The 17,946-nt window shown below is 44.4% G+C and overlaps 1 protein-coding gene across 3 annotated transcripts in view; it reads left to right on the forward strand.

The window, feature by feature from the left end:
- The window catches only part of abr (ABR activator of RhoGEF and GTPase), a 71,042-nt gene that overhangs the window by 47,947 nt on the left and 5,149 nt on the right, over window positions 1-17,946 (forward strand). The window lies entirely within an intron of this gene.

Here is a 17,946-nt window from a genome sequence, read left to right on the forward strand (position 1 = left end):
TCTCCGCGCTGCTTATGCAGATCTTTGTCTCACCTATGAGTCACGTTGTGCAGCGCACCTTGTATACATTATGGCTGTTGTTTGGACACATTCAGTACACAGGCGTCAGTTGCTATCATGACCTTCGGTTTATTCGAGAGGGGCGATACAAATTGCGGTGTGACCTCTAAAGATGAACACTGAGGTTGTACAAAAAAAAAAAAAAAAAATTCCACTTTAGTAAAGCTAAATCAAATCTTGGAATTTGAACCGTAGTTCATCAGCAAATTGCCGTTCGGTGAGTGTGAACGGATTAATTCTGGAAGTGTTTTGCTTCTTGTCTGGCCTTCTGCGGCCTTTTGGATAAATGTTTTCCTTTTCCAAAAGAGCGGCCAGCCGCAGCAAGAGAACAGCAGCTTGAGAACTCCAGTAGCGCCACATGTCACATTTGCTGCTTATCAGATTTAAGCTTTAGCGCTTTATGCTTTTTACATTTTTGTAACGACAGTGGTTAGCTTCTTTTTTTACTGTATGTGTTGAAAAAAAAAAAAAAAAAAAGTAAGTGTGAGATGCATGAGGTGCATCTTCAAATCGATTGCATTATCCCTTAGCTGTGAAAGTTAAGGCTTTTTTTTTTTTTTTTTAAAATATTAAGTGACTAACTGCACTTTTACAACTGTTAAAATATTCTTTAGAATCGTACATCCCTTTGGGAAATTGTTTTTTGGATCCGAACAAATTTTGAAGTCAGTCAGTGTGCTGGAAGCGGTTATATGTTCCACCTTAAGAGGTTCAACTATATATCAACTTCCTATTATATGTGTTCATTGTGGTCCTTTTTGTTGTTATTTATTTATTTGTTTATTTTCAAATCAAATATAACAATAAATCCCACCTCCTTTGTGATGTCCGCCAGTCACGGTCAAATATTGCTGGGAACTTCCACTTCTAGCCATCAACAGAGGGGGCGGAGAAAAAAAAAACAAAAAGGCGAATAAATCCAGCACATGTTTGAGACATAAAATGAAGATGGAGCGAGCGAGAGAGAGAGAGAGAGAGAGAGAGAGAGTGCCATGTTCCAAACCCTTGAGAGGGTGGGAACATTGTGCGCTTGATTATGTGAGTGGGAAGGGTTTCCAAAAAAAAAAAAAAGATTCACATACGAAAGAGAAGTTCTTAGCTGGTCTCTGCGTGTCGTAAAACTGTAAAATGTACGAACATTTTGGGTCTCGGCGCCCGTTGTCAATCCTGATGAAGCAACTCTTGAGATTTGTAGCTAAACCAAATGATAGCGTAGCGTTCCGTACTCGTGTATACCCTGACAGACTTTTGTCCCGAGTGCAGATACTTTCAGTCAAGATGTTTGCTTTCTCGCTGAAGTCAAGTTTAGAAGGGGCCTTCGATGTTTTGCTTTCCTCCCTAGAGGCCTTCACGAGCTCGTGGATTAGTGACTGACCCTAGATGGGCATATTGGGCTGCAACTTTTCTTGTTTTTCATCCCACACTCCTCCCGCTTCGCGTTGAAACTCTCGGGGATCTCTCGTGGGAGAAGTTCAAGCGCCGTTTTTTTTTTTTTTTTTTTTTTTTGCACGGGGACTTTTTTTTTTTTTTTTTTGCGAGCCTTCAGCCAGTGACATCCCATGAGCAGATAAAATCGCACCTCTGGGGGTCGCAGTGTTAATCCTTCTATGACCAGCAGCAAGGTCGGATTACATAGCTCCCAAGTTTCTCTGAGCAGATTTTTTAGGGGGAAGCGACTCGACCGACCCATCCCCCCCCCCCCCAACTCCCCCCACCAGCGATCCATATCAGCTCTCCAGGTTTGCCAGTCAAAGGAAAGAGCTGTCTCCATTCCGTGATGACTTTGGCATTTTGCCACTCATCTCCCCTCGGCTCTAGGTTCCGTATATCCGCGGCGACCTTTCTTACGAATACAAACTTTAGCACATTTGGAAACTTGAATGGCACTTAACAGAGTGCAGACCACCGCCGTGCCGGAATTCTTAACAAAGGTGGGATTAAATTTAGTGTTTTTTTTTTTTTTTTTGTTCCTGGTTCACGGGCGGTTGACATTTTTTCAGTTCTCTGGTGTGAAGGTGCAGATGGGGACTGTACCGTTTTTCAAATTTTGCGCAGCGCTGACGTCCCTCAGTGACTGAAAACAGTCAAGTTCTCCCTCGACAATCCAAACGTTATCTCCCGCCTTTATGCTTCATCCCAGGAGGAGGTAATTAGCTGAGCAAAGCGGGGTTTCATGTTGACAACAGATAGTGAAGCGACCATCAAGATATTTCACTCATCTTTTTTGCTGTGGAGCTTTTTTTTTTTTGGTGTACATAAAACAACAGTTGACAGTATTTTCACCACCTTCAATTTTTAGGATGGCTGTACTTGAGATCCAAACACAGGCTGAAAACGTTTATCTTCTTGCGTATTGATTGTCTTTTATTTGGGCTGATCTCATCTTTTTTTGGTGGGGGCCTGATTTCAAACTTTTACGGTGCAAATACGTTGTCGTCAACGTCCGTGCATGTCAAACTTGCTGAAGAATGGACATTGTTCTCCCATTTTCGGAGTCAAAAAGTACAAACTGTCTCCCCATTCTCTCTCAAGCACTTTGCAAGTTGTCCCAAGTGACACAAGAGTGTGACTTGCTGTGCTTTTCTTGAGAGGACAAGTTGCGTAACTGTTCACCATCCAAATCCCAGAGCTCCGTGTAGCTGCGATCCGTCCTATCGCTCGCCGTCCGCTTTTATCTCGGTGACCCGGCCCTCACACGCACCCGACTCCAGCCTCCCTTTGGGCTCTCGTCGCGTTTTTTTTGTTGTTTTTTTTTTAATCAAGGGGTCATGTGGGTTGTCTTTAAAAGCGGTCAGTGACCACAAATTGACCTGATTGGGGGGGGGGGGGGAGGAAATACGGGTAGCAGGTGAATATCCGATCCTAAAGCAGTCATCACAAGCCTTTTAGATATCAAAGATGACCTCGCATGTATTTTTTATTTTCTTATTTTGGGGGGGGGGGGGCGAGTGGGCATGCTCACAGTGTCTATAAAGCAAATGTTCTTTTCAGCATTATGTCCGTCACATCAAATAATCCATATTGCATTTCCAATTACAGTATGTCCCTGCCATCACCCACAACACTCCTAAGACACCACCGGGGGTTGCTTTAATTGGCTTTTATCACCGCACCTCCCGGCATCTCTGCAGCGTTAGCGGACCCCGTAAAACCGTAATCCGACCAGTTTCCCGTAGATAATGAGAGCCAGATAAGGCAAGGAAAAGGGATAGAACTGCTGAACGTGTTTTGCCAAGGGCTTCTTTAAACCGCCTCTTAGCAATGCAGACGCGGGACAGGGATGCGCGCATTAGCTGACGTTACTGTAAAAGTACGGGTGCAAAGGGGTTGTAAAGTTGGCGGTGAGCATCTGCCTGCACTCTCAGTCCCACTTAAGTGCCGTCGTCTTCCCTCGTCATTAAGCATTAGACGCAAGGATTGACATTTATATGCTTTGTGAAGGTTTTATTGGTGACAGGCTCCGCATTTTTGGCTAATTGCACATAGTCTTGTGAAGCTCGTGGACAAGCGCATCATACGCAAGCACCAGGCCGATAACGTGCTACCAGTGGTTATTAGGGATGTAACGATTTTCTCTAGGCCCGAGTCGATTAGTTTTTCGATTTTTGATTCGATTTTTAAAAAAATTGCTACCGTACTTGTGCCGGTGCACATCATTTTTTAGATGAATTTAATCAACTCCATTTTCGATTAATCGAATCGATTAATCGGGGCAAATCGATTTTGAATCCGTGTTCGCTTAATCACTACATCCCAATATTTTTAAAATGCTGATTTTGTGATAGTTCTTGTTCTTCTTAAAAAAAAAAATCGATTAATCAAATCAATTAATCAATTAATCAAAGCGAGCCGATTTTTAATCGATTCTTGATTAATCCTTACATCCCTAGTAGTTGTCATTTAAAGCTTGCGATTAGACTGTGAGTTTGCATGTGTGTGTGTGTGTGTGTGTGTGTGTGGGTACTAATATAAATGTGTTACTAACGGTGCCGTTTCTACGGTTTGTACCGGCTGCCATTTCAAGCTGCGATCTGTCATGTTTCCACCCCTACAAATAGACGACAGCTACAACACATGCGCGCGCGCGCAGCTGTCAGCGTCGCAAACAGCTTGGACTTTGTGTAAGTCAGCCCCCCAACATTCGGACAAGGCTCTATTGTTGACGATGTCAAATGCAGCCTGCTGCATTACCTGGTGTTCAATGACATGCAGTTTAGAACAAAAGGATATGCTGCGTTTATTTCCACTCTGTTTTTAAATATGGCTTATCTGTCTGTCAGGGAGTTTTAGTTGTTTTTTTTCCCCTCCTGTGAAAACCCGTGACTTAGACATGCTTCGTCCATCCGACTCATAATGAGCAATTTCTGCCATGAGGGATTTATATGCCGTAAATAACTACATGCTGTGCTGCAAACATTCTTCAGTAATACATTCGAAACGGGCATTTGAGTACGTGTCCTCGATTTTTAATATGGAAAAAAAAAAAAAAAATCAATAACTTGTGTAGTATGCTATTGGACATATCTCGCCATGTCGTTTATTCTCCCATTTGGGGCGGTAAATGCCATGTTTTTATTGGTACTGTCCACCAGCCAAGTCACGTTGAAATCGCATTTCAGAAGCTGTTCTGCATCCGACGACCCCGTGTAGTAATGCGTTGAACATGTCAAAAATGCCATTTAAAGGCCAAAGCAGCTCCCCGCCACACGTTGCTCCCCCTCGCCTTTTTTTCCACAGCCCTCCACATGTGTTTTGCCAACTATTTCGGAACAAAGCACACAAATCTCCCCGAATGACGGATGAACCCGAGAGATGTCAAAGGCAAGCTGACCAAGTAATTGGGTCCCCATTATGACATTGCATAATCTCGGCGCGAGATTGACCGCAGATGTCTGCTTTGTGAGCATGCAGCACGTGGGGATGGGGCAAGTGAGAGGGATTCAGGGGGGGGGGGGGTGGGGGGGAGAATTGGAACGGGAGCCCCAGATGGTGGCAAATTGCGGTATGCCGAGGGTTAAAGTGAGAACAAAGGAGCCCATCGGAGCTGGAGAAATGAAGCGCTCTCCAGAGAGACTCCGCGACTCCTTTTTCACATTCGCGAGCGACCTTTTTTGTCTTGCGGAGTCTTTGTGCGAAAGGTAATTGGAAACAGTCCGAAGCGGGGCCAATCTTATACGATGATAATCATATTGGCGGCTGTCAAATTCTCTGCTCGGATAACTCTCTGACAGAAAGGCCTTCTGTTAAGCCATATATTCGATTTTCCATTTTTGTAATCGGCGAACGGGACGGACCGCCTTTTTTAAATTTCCCATGGCTGTTCGTATTGTTTCAGCTGATAAGACGATGAAATGAATAGCGCGGTTGGGAAACGGAGCACGACGCTGACAAGCTCACACTTGTGTCATCCTTTTGTAATGACAAAATCTTAGTGGGGGTAGCTGCTAGCAAAGCACATAGCAAATCATTCTTAGCTCATTCCGTGCCAAAATCGTTTTTATACGTTTTTTTTCACGGTCCAGCCATTCAACCCCAGGAACTTATTTAATTTTTTTTTTCTGTTTTTTAAATGTTAGGGTAAAAGAGGGTCTGAAAATGTCCGGCACTGAATGAGTTAGTTAACTCTCACCGTAGCAGAAGTCCTCCTGTCGTTATTACCTTCCAAATTGTCACTCACTTGCTATACTTCCTAAAAATGTGAACACGCAACAGCACGCTTTAGTCGAAACGTCCCTGTGACATTGGTAGAAGGAAAGTCAGCCCTTTCCCGCCCATCGCAGCGCCAATCTGGCTCTGCGAGTAGCAAAGCTCATTTCATGCATTTGACTGCCAGCATGCTGCAAGGCTCAGCTCATGGATTCGTCTCAGCCGTGGGTCCGTGAAATCCGTCCCCGGCAGATCGGTGTCCGCCGTGTGTTTGCCGCACTTGCATTTGCCATTGGATGACTTTTTGTTTTTGTTTTTCTCCGTGTTGCACTTTCCCACTGGATTTTTGCCGCCATTGACGTTTTCAAAATTTGACATCATCCGTTTTTAGTACTGGCCTGAGACGAACCCCAACCGTCGATTCTGGCTTTCAATTGCCAAGGTTTTGCCATGTGAATATCATCTTGGGCTGACATTTGCCCTCGGCTGCTTTTATTCGCAACTTAACACGCCCGTTGACGAAGACAAGGATCGCCTTGGACAGAAGAATGTAAACACTCAATCGCCGCTTTGTGGCGAAAACTCGATCGCGCAGAGGATGATCTCTGGATCTGCACTTCATTATGTTTGCGGTGGGCCTTGCGTGATTTGCGTCGAGGAATGAGAAGTAATTAGTGCGCCGTACGTACGTCCGGCCACAACATCACAACCACTTTGCATCTGAGATCAAAATGCTTCTCAAAGATAATCATGCTCACTTTGGATCAACACGATCCACCCGCTTGTAATTCCAGTGGTGCGGCACTCTACAGCTGTTTCTAATAAACTACGAGTGAAATTTAGACACCAGGGATGTAGACCAGAAAAAGGCCCACCCCAAACGGTATCACGCCTTGGTAGACGAAGAATTTTGAAAGTGAAAGTAAAACGTCATATTAGTTAATTAGTTGTGTCCCGGTTGCTCAAGAGTTGACTTGAGCATAAGTGGACTCAACTATAGTATATTAGGTATTCTTTGACCCTATTTATGGTGTGTTTTATTTTTTTTTATCGTTAGGTCTTACTGTGTAGCTTGTACAATCAGCTCATTGCCTGCCCTAACGTTTGAATTGTTTTTTTTTTTTTTAAATATAAATGAGTTCTTGGGTTTGAGCGGCTGGACTGTGAAAAGACAAATTAATTCGTCAATGGCAGCGAATGAGTTAGAGGAAAAACTGGAAAAAAAACATACTTATATAGACATTACTCTCTTCCACAGAGCCACATCGCCTGCCCATTTCCTGACTTCCCCCCCAATCCCGTTTAACCCTTTCATGCGCAGCGGTCACTCCGGTGGACGGCTATTTAAAAGTTGCTCTCGCCTATATTAATTAATCTAAGATTTTTACAAATATTTGAGGTAATGATTCAAAATCTAAATATATTTTTTTGGATGACTAAATATAGGCGAAAGCAACTTTTAAATAGCTTAAAAAAAATAATAAAATTTCAGGATTCTTCACACGCTAAGGAATGCTCACGACCAGCAGCCCCCCCCGCCCCCTGCCTAGTTGCGCAACGGCGCGGCCGCGATGACTATATCGCAGCGATCTTTCTCACAAATGTCCCCGGCAGACGCATGAAATGTGTTGAACTGGCACAGGCGTACCTGTTCTCGCTGTCGGCGAGCCGAGTGGGCGGCTGCGAGCGAGGCAAGTCGTATTTCTCAAGAGTCGCACGTTGGTTGAATTATGTAATGTGTTGCGTAATCGCCGGGAGAAGGATGTGTTGAGTTTCACGATGTGCAGAGGAGGTGTTTTGGGTCTATTGAATCTCCTCGCCTCACTCCAGGATGTTTGATGAAGTCAGCGTGATGCGGGCAGGTCAGCAGGCCACATTTTCCCCCCCCCCCTCCCCCATCCTCAGTTGTTTTCACGCAAACATCCAAACATCAAACAGAAGTTGTCGAGATAGAGGCAAACAGACGCGGAGGTAACCAAAGGGTAATCTCCATCCTTGAAAGGGATGTTTTCTTTGCCTGTCAGTTCCAGACCGGTCGCCATGGCAACACAACCATCCCTACGCTTGATGGGGGCCTCAGAAGACTCATTTGACTCATTTTGGCCCCATTTTTTTTTTTTTAAATGGCAAAAGGGGAGCTTTGAAAGCTGATATGGGTTAGGCGGCAAATTTCGGACCCGGATGAAGAAAACGATTGCCGCTTTGCAATGCAACGCGTCCGTTAATGAGGAGCTACGCTGCCTTCCATTTTGATGTCACTGATGACACGCGAGCACGCGCTGGGTCACACGCTGTGTGACTGACGGCTTTTAATATCACCTTAATTGCGAACTGTCCTCGAGGAGCCTGTGCACGTAAAGAGGCGCCTTTTGTTGTTTCAAGACGCGGTGCGTTGCAAATGCTTTTGTCTTGATATTATATCAAAACAAGACGAGGGCAAAGAAGGCAGATTTTTGTCACTCGAGCAGCGTTGTCCAAAATTGCGACCAAATTAGACGAAACAACAATTCGGAACCGTAGCGTTTTCGCAATCTGTTGGGGCGCCAGTCACATTTGGAATGGAATCTTAAACTGGCGCTAGACAATGCAGTCCGTTGATTGCCGCTGTGGAAATAGTTCTCTGCTTTTTTTTTCTTTTTTTTTTTTTTAAATGACCAAAATGCGACGTACGGCTGCAACCTTTCACAAATTAAGTGAAGGTTGACTACCAACTCTTCAAATCAAATCCAAAGAATTGATTGCCCTGTTTTCCTCACCACACCCTGCGAGCAGAAAGAGGCGCACGAAACCCACTTTCTAATTTTTTTTTTTTTTTCTTGCTTCCTCCCTCGCCTTTCCTCCGTTTGTTCCAAAGTGTTCAATAAGTGATGGAGCGCTTAATCCGCTCAAGATCACCCCCCAAAGGTTTTAGATGAAAAGAAAATGGGAATCATCTGTGGCAAAAGCCCGAAGGCTGATTTCCCCACCCTGCCAAACCTCCTGTGCGCTCCCGTTTTTGCACTCCCACAATACCTTGCAGCCCCCGCCGATACACACACGCGCGCGCGCGCAAACACAAATTCGCGTTTGAACGAAAAGCAGCGGCGATGCACTTGAAGCATTGGCACATTTTGCGATCTACTGCCAATTGAATCAGTTATGTGTTGTTTTTCTCTCTGCGATTGGTTTACCGACCAATCGAGTGTGTACCCCGCTGGGTCAATTTTGCAGCGGCTACAGCTCACGTGCGGGGTCGCGACCCTCGTATGGATGAGCACTTTAGAAAAGGTTTCCTCTTCTGTTGTTATTCACGCGAGTATTAAAGGATGATCTCATCTAATCCGATTTAATTTACAATATTTTTTTTTTTTCCCCCACACCCCCATTCTGGTTTAATTACCAAAGCGAATTCCGAACGAGACGAGGTCATGAGCTCAAACTCCTGTCTCCAGCATAATGAATTCGTGGGAGGGGGGGGGGGGTGTATTGGGTCTGCTGCATATTCATGTTTGAGGGTCGCAATCGTTAAATCGATCGTTAATTCATCTCTGCTAGTCGGCGCGATGGTCTTGGAGCTTTCTTTGCTCCAGACCGTACGAGTGAGGGTGCGGCAATAGAGATGGAGATGGAGTTTGGAGTTCAAACCAGCAACTAGCGGTAGTTCGAACCGCCCGCCGCCAGCGCGGTCATATGGAGCGGCTTCACGAGGGCCCATGTGTTATTAAGAAGAAAGAACGGGGTCCCGATGTCGGAGCGTTCAGGGGCGCTCGGGGATGAGCCGTCTGCTCTTTCACCTTTTCCATTATGTGGGCAATTCGGCACGTGGAAGCAATTGGATCCATTTTGTATCAAGTACATTTGGAGAGCCTGGAGTTGAATTTTTCTCAAATTTTGGAACAGATTTAACAGGGGTTAAACTCTCACCGTCATAAGAACTTTATTATCTGTTCAAGGGCATATGCATTCAGAATTGAAAAGGTCATAATACATTTGCTACTGTTGAACCCAAAGAATATATATATATATATATATATATATATATATATATATATATATATATATATATATATATATATATATATATATATAAAATAATATAAATATGAATATAAATATATTAATATATAGATATTTAAATATAAATAAATATATAAATATACAAATAGGAATATATAAATAAATATATAAATATATCAATATATAGATATTTAAATATATAAATATACAAACATAAATAAATTAAATAAATATATATATAAATAAATAAATATACAAATATGCAAATATAAATATATAAATGTAAATAAATAAATACATTTTATAAATATATGAATATATTTAATTAAACTAGGTGAGCGTAAGGTGAGTTGCATGCGAGAAGCGCCTCATGCATCCTAATTGTCACCCTGTTGATACAGATTTTTTTTTTTTTTTTTTTTAAATGAATAATTTGAAACACCATGTTCGTCCGCTATGTTGCAGATTTTTTTTTTTTTTTTTTAGATTTGTTATATAAGTGTTTTTAAACAGTCTTACTCACTATAATTCCCTCCTATTTGAGAAAGAATATTTTTGCAGTTTTCCAAAGCGACCCCCACAAAGCACAGAATTGTCCATCGTGTCCGGGGCAAGTTGCGCAATTAAGATTCAGGAGGGAAAATGAGATGCGACGCACCCTCTTATTGATAAATGAGGTGTTGAAGGTGTCCCTTTGTCTGCGTACTTGGCAATCGTCGTCGTCGTCGTCGTCGTCTGCCAGCCCATATGTGAGGTCACACCTAAACCTCACAGATGAACGCTCAGCATCTTGATACGCTTATCCCCGCCTTGCCTTTTCATCTTTTTATCAATCTTACATTTCATACAGCCGCCTTATACTTATCTCTACGCAGCGCTTTTATCCGCGTGAACGCCTCGCGAGAAAATAAGAGTCTCCGCCACTAAAACCGAGTTGCATGAAATAGTCCGCTCCGGACAAAATATTATCACGGCGCATTGCTTTCATGTTAATAGTCTGCAATGAAATCTCTTGGCGGTCTGTCCGGAGCGGATTTTTTTTTCGCGGCGTTCCGTCATCACGTCTGCCGTTCGGCTGTACGTTACGTAAGGCTTGTTTTTCATAGCATGAATAAGGCATGATCAAAAATCAAGAGTGGGCGGGAACCGCTCGACGGCGATGCCCAAGTGTTGACGTTTTCAGACAAATTCTGCGCTGTGTTTGACTTTAGAGGTTCCGCTGTTTTCAACTCGGACGAAAGGGTCAGGCTGTCGAGCGATTCGTCCCCGCCGCCGCGCGGTTATTTATCGATTGCTGTTAACCTGTCATTGAGGGGAAATACCCATTTCATCAAAAGCGGCGGTCGGTTCCAAGGCTTTTTCAACGCTTCTGCCCAGGACTGCTTTTCACATTTTGGGCTTTGATCGAATGTTTTACTAAATGTATTTTTTGGTTTTGTGAAGGGAAAGTTCAAGTGCTTGCCAGCACTGGCTGCCGCCCCTCGACAAGTTGTCCAATCAGACGAAAGAGAGCTTGCTAAGGGGGTATTGTAAAAGACTAGATTCATCGTCATGGAAAGCTAATAAATGACAGTAGCCCCCACTCTTGGGCCTCGGACTTGTGTTGTCAACACAATTTTCTCTTGTTACCTGCTTTACGGATGTTAAATAGTATTGTGAGCGAGACAAGCGCTCAGATGATAGATATACGTATTTATTTATTTCCACTTCTTTTCTCTCATCTGACCCCAAAATATCTCATGTCTCCCTTGGGGTTTGCTTCTCTCTCATTTCCCCCCTCCCCCCCCCCAAAAAAAATTGTTTTCCCAGACATTCTTTCCAAAACGTGACGCATGGAGTGTGTGTGTGTGTGTCTCCTACTTGCAAATGTTGGGGGTTAAAAATACACTCTGGCAGGGGTTGACTGAGGTCTCCTCTGTACAAAGCAAAGACATTGTCATGCTTGCTGCTCGCCATTTGTCGTCACTGTGGAGCCCGAGTTGCTTGACAACATGATAACACGTCTTCAGCAGTTTAAGGCATCTTGTCGAGAAATGTTTTTTTTTTTTGCTTTCCTCATTTTTAAACGTGGGCCTATGGTAGTAAGAATTCTGACTACTTCAGCAGGCTTTTTTAACAAGCCAAAATGAATCATTTTAATCCATTACTTTTTTTTTTTTTTTTTTTTTTTTGCATCAGTCATGATGTATTTTAGACAGCATACTGTTTCTCAGCTACAGAAACTCTCGGAAAAAAAATATTCTATAAATAAGTCTTAACACACAATCCTTCACCCGATTCACTCCGGGATGCGGAATTCCAGATTTAGGAATTCTGTTTCCTCCATATGACATAATTCTACAATTTTGTCTCCTTTAAGCGACTCATTTTTGCCCAAATTTTGGTCACACTGAATTGGAGCACCTCAGCGCCATTCAACTCCAGAACGTCCGAAGTTGACCGTGGGATTTTATACTATTTATACTAACAAACTAGCTAACTCATTACGACTGTTCAGCCCGACAAATAAGACTTTGTGAATGCACCCTGGGTGTCTTTTCTCGAGTGGAATATTTTGCCTTCTAGTAGAAAAGCCATGCGAGACAGAAGACGGAGATGGAGTTTGACAGGCTTGCCCCGCCACCCGTGAACACCCCCCCCCCCCCCCCCCCCCCCCCCCATTGATCCACTCTGACGCCTTTTGAAGAACAGACCGCGTTTCTCGGAGGATGTGAGCTGGCGCGTGTGCGGCTGACTGAGGATGACTTTTCAATGTCGGCGAACGGGCGTGAAGGGGTTCGAATTAAAAGCACATTCATGGCGACTGACTCCCAACGTGGGGAAGGAGCACTGGAAATGAGAACGAGAGAAGCGTGGTTGAGGAAGGCGGAAGTAACGCAGGAAGAGGGCGTTTTGAGTCAACGCTGGGTTCATTTTAAACGCATATCCACTTATTATTCCCCCCCCCCCCAACCCCCCACGCGGCCCACTTCCCCCATTAGACGTCACGTTGGGCTTTTCCCGCGTCGCATTGCTGGCTGCTCACTTCCCGACTGTGGCGAGCAACTCTGGGAAAAGTTGACAAAAGGTCAAACGGCCCGAGCAACAACACTGTACGGCGCTGCGCTCTCACTCTCTCTCATTGAGGGTCCCTCTCTCCCTGGCTCCTCCCATCTATTTTGGAGGCGTGTCCGCCAACATCTGGAGAAGCCCAGCCGCTTCAGCGGCCCGGGCACATTCACTCCCCCTCCGATCTCCCTCCCCGTTCCCTCTCTTTTGCTCGCTCACTCCGTCACGCCGGGCGCCGTCTCCGCTGCTAGTCAAACTGCACACGGTGAGGGAGATGTTGGCAGCTGACACTAGCTCCTAGGCGGGATTATTGCCAAGCTTATCAAGGAACCATGGCAGCATCTTGCCCTCCTGCCTTTTCGCTTTCGGGCATTTTTCAAATGAAGATCTAGCGGAATCCACTGGAGACCTTTTTTTTTTTTTTTTTAAATATTTTTTTTTACATCAGGAGCTTGCATTGATCCGTGTCAGGCTACACGGCTTCATCGCCCGCACCCCCCCCCTTCTCCCCCCCTCCTCTTCGAAGCCGCACTCCCCTCCGCCTGCTTCTGTCGGAAAGGGGGCATTTGAGGTTTTCGGGATGACGGAGATCCTCGTGCCCGATGTCAACCTGAACTCGGTGTGCGAGCTTCTGGAGCAGCAGTGCTGCGTGGACCAGAATCAGCACAACCTGTCCAGCCAACCGCAGACCCCTGTGCTCAAGAGACACACCAACACCGGGGCCAAGCTATGGGGTCGCGTCCGCAGCAAACTGCTCAGACAAAAGGTTTCCGACCGGCAGATACACACACACACACACACACACATTGACACGCTGCTCTGCTATATATTCCTTCTATTCATCACTTTGTCACTTCCATCTGTCAACTTTTTAATTTAGTGTGCTCCCTCCGCCTGCTGTCATTCAGCACGGCTCGGTCCATTGTTCTTCTCATCTGGTCTATTCAACTAGTGTGAATCGGCCGTACAAGCTGCTTTCACAACATAAGTGTTTTGTTTTTTTTTAAATAGAAATTGAATGAAGATCGCATCAGTCCTTTAAAATCTCAATGTCCTTTCCACCATTTTAAGATGATGTTTTATGAAATTGAAGAAGTATTTTGATTTTTTTTTTTTTTTTACACAGTGGGTCAAAAGATTTAACATGCGGTGTGTTTAACATATTTTGAGTAAGAGATTGTACCCGTCCAGCACTTTTTATGTGGCATCTCTCCATCGTTGTAACTACAGTGACAGATTAGAGCCCCCTTGTGTTCACTTTAAGTACTCCACCCCGAGTTGACCCATTCCCCCTTTGGCATTGAACATGCTGTACTTTGTTGTTCCTCATTAATTAACTGCCACGTGCACATTTGCCTCAAGTTTGTCATGCAACCGACTTCCCCAGGGGAGCTTTTGTTGACGGTTTTGGCCTTGCAGCTAATTGGTTTCATACACACCGGATTGTTGCTTTGGGCATGTCTGACGCTGCTTTTGTGGTGTTAATAAGCACTCGTTTGAAATATGATTGTCTGCAGAAGATAGTGATTGAATAATAATAGTTTGTGTTCACATTTTGCACATTCAAGACTTGCCAATGGCAAAGAATTACAACTTGAGTCGTCTCCGGTCTTTTAACCCAACGTGCGGCGGGGGCCATACTAAAAAGTTAGACTTGCTCCGAGCCACAGGCGCTGCATTGATTCTTACCTGCGCCGATCCGGCATTAGGAAGGTTGCGGTTGTGCGTGTCACCGCAGCCCGAGCGTGTGAGCGCGACACCCCTTGCACACGACTCCCATGTGAAGGTCCCATTCATCCACTCGCCTCTATTCAAAGAGGCTTTTGAAAAGCCGTTTTTTTTTTTTTTTTTTAGGAGCGCACTCGCGCGGCTCGGTTACCTTTTGATCCGATCGAGTCTGCTACAATTCTCTCTTTCTTCCCCAACCGCATCCCGCACGTCGGCTTCGGCACGGCGGAGGGGCACATACCTTCCCTGTTTGGGGGGAAAAAAAAAAAAATGCGCTGCTGCGGCTTTTTGAAAATGCTCGGAGAAGGGACGAGTTAATAGGAAGCAGATCGGAATTTGTTGCCGTCCCTCAGCCAAAAGCCAAAAAGACAGATCTGAAGAGGACGGAAAGGTCCGGCTTTGAAAAGCGAGGCGAATGTGCCGAACCGACACAAATTGCGATGATGCCCGTGCTCGATTGTTGCCGGGGATTTGACCGTCCGTCCGACATCATGCCCTCTGCCCGATGGGCCTGTTTGCTGGATTTGTTTTTGTTTTCTTTGTGCGCTTTCAGCCAGCTTAGGTTTGAGAACAATAGAGCCGCCGCGGCGGCTTACCCCTCCGCGGAAGACGACCAGATTCAGCCATTTTGATCCGCAGCTATTCCACTTTCTTGATTGAATCAGAAGTACCACCAAAAAAAAATAAAAAATGCTCCGAAGTGTAGGTCAGACCTCCAAGAATGAAATCAATCTGAAGTCGTACATGTCGGCACACTATTTTGGCACCTACTATCTAACCGATAACAAGATTATGTTCCCAGCAGGCTCACTAGTTGAAACACGGCATTGGGATGAATTTTTGCGAAATAAGAGTTAAGCCACCCGTTTTTAGTCATCCCCGGGGGCGGCCATTTTGTCACTTCTGTCGACTGAAAATGACATCACAGCCGCTCAGGGCTCAGGTGACGACCAATCGCGGCTCGCCTGTTTTCTAAAGCTGAGCCGCGATTGGTCGTTACCTCACACCCTGAGCACTTGTGATGTGACAAAATGGCCGCCTGCAGAGATAAGATACAAACAAATGGATTAACTCTTATTCCACAAACACAGTATTTATCAGAAAGCCTTGTTTCAACTAGTGGGCCTGCATAGAACATATTCTTGAAGAAAAAAAAAAATGTTGGGCTTGACTTCCCCTCTTTAAGTGCGAATTTCTTCTCCTCCCGTGTTCCTCTCGTATGAGGAAATGAGGTGCTTTTCTTTGCAAAGAGATGCTGGAATCATGTGATCCGTCTCTGAAGTAAAGTAGCCGCGGGATATCTATATATATGAAACGCAAGATAAACGGTGCACATGTCAGGTAGGTTTGTTGTCATGTGATCATAATAATCATAAACCATTTCACACGGATTGGGATTTTCCATCTGCCTCTTGGCTGGAATACCAGCATAAATGTTCTTGTCTTTATATTTGATTTACAAGGAGAAGGGATCAGCTGGGGCTCCATTATGTTCTTTTTTCCAAATATTGTTCTCGTATTTCTGCATTTTATTGTTTCCCAGGGGCTGCTTCAGATGTGATTCCTGCACTGCTGCACTTTCATCGCGACTATGCACTTGAAGGTGTGAGCAGTGATGAGGGGGACCTCGATTATTGTAAATTGGAATAATAATAATGAACGCAGTACTACCAGCCGAACCTCTAAAGTTGAACACAATCCAACACGGCAGTCTGTCTTTCGGGAGTGGTCCAAAAAAAAAAAGAAAAAAGGCAAAGAAGCGGCTTTATGTCATGCAGGACAGTGGTTTGAGGAAGTCAAGCCAAACGTTTTTTTTTTCACGAATATGTTCTATGCAGGCCCACTAGTTTGAACAAGGCATTCTGATAAATATTGCGTTTGCGGAGTAAGAGTTAATCCAAACGTTTTTAGCCATCTAAGGGGGCGGCCATTTTGTCACTTCTGTCGACTGGAAATGACATCACAAATGCTCAGGGCTCAGGTAGCGACCAATCACAGCTCACCCGATTGGTCGTTACCTGAGCCCTGAGCAGTTGTGATGTCATTTTCAGTCGACAGAAGTGACAAAATGGCCGCCCCCAGAGATGGCTATTCCACAAACGCAATATTCATCAGAATGCCTTGTTCAACTAGTGGATCTGCACAGAACATATTCCGGAAAAAAAAATATGTTTGGGTTGGCTTCCACTTTAAGTAGCTTTTTTTTTTTTTTCTTGACTCAATTCGTCATTGATGTTTTGCTAAGAATTCTGAAAGTCAAGGAAAGTTCTTACCTGAGCAACTCTATTAAAAGTTTGGGTGAAGGTCACTGAGTGTAAACGCTGCCTCCTATAGGATCCACTTTGTTTTTACAGCCCCACTGGAGAGCATTCATTTTTAATCAGGCTTCAGCAGCGGGCGAGGGGGAGGGAATATGCTTAATATGTTTTTTGTGGGGGTGTACGAGAGGCATCGTCTCGCGGCGGTAGCTGTGTAAAGACTCAGTTGCAATGATTGCCTGTCGCTCATCTCAAACCCGATGCCCGCCGGGGAAACGGACAAATGGCGGTTTTACGAGCCAATGAAACGCGCTCCTTGATAACGCGTAATGGGCGAAGCCTAATGCTGCCAATAAGTGCGTTTTTTTGTTTTTTTTTGTGCCAAAGTTCAAATTTAGAGGCTGTTGTTTGTCGACATAACAGGCACGAACCAGACTATAAAAAAGATTAGGTGTTGTGGTCAACCCAAACATATTTTTTTTCAAGAATGTTCCGAGCAGGCCTATTAGTTGAAACACGGCAAATTTTGCGATTGTGGAATATAAGTTAAGCAGCAAAATGCACTCGTTTTTAGCCGTCTCCGGGGGCGGCCATTTTGTCTTCTGTCGACTGAAAATGACATCACAACTGCTCACAACGACCAATCACGGCTGAACTGTTTTCTGACTCTGAGCCGTGATTGGTCGTTGTGAGCACTCGCGATGTCATTTTCGGTCGACAGAAGACAAAATGGCCGCCTCCAGAGATGGCTAAAAACGAGTGGATTAACACTTATTCCACAAACGCGAAATTAATCAGAATGCCTAGTTTCAACATTCTTGAAAAAAAAAAAAAAAAAGTTTGCGTTGATTTCCCCTTTAAATCGTGAACGATTCCCTTTTGCTAATACGGCTTGGAATTTGCTCATTGTTTTGTTCAGCTCTTTTTATGTTGTATATTATATATACACATAACCAGCATCATAAATAGTTGGAAAATGCTGAGAGGGATTTATTTGGTGGTTTTCTGACCATGCATATTGGGTTGATTTATGTTTCCCCTGTACTGCAAATATGTACCAAAAAAAAAAGTGTACTCTGCCAAACTGAAATGAATTGTACTGTTTAGTGGAAGATCTTTGGACCTGGACTTTACCCAGAACGAAATATAATGTTATAAATCATCACTATAACTCACGGAAGATGAAAAGCTAACCTTTCTTGCAATTGTT

This window comes from Filicampus tigris, chromosome 17, assembly GCF_054856515.1.
Source record: "Filicampus tigris isolate MCC_2025a chromosome 17, RoL_Ftig_1.0, whole genome shotgun sequence".
In the NCBI taxonomy this organism is placed as follows: Eukaryota; Metazoa; Chordata; class Actinopteri; order Syngnathiformes; family Syngnathidae; genus Filicampus; species Filicampus tigris.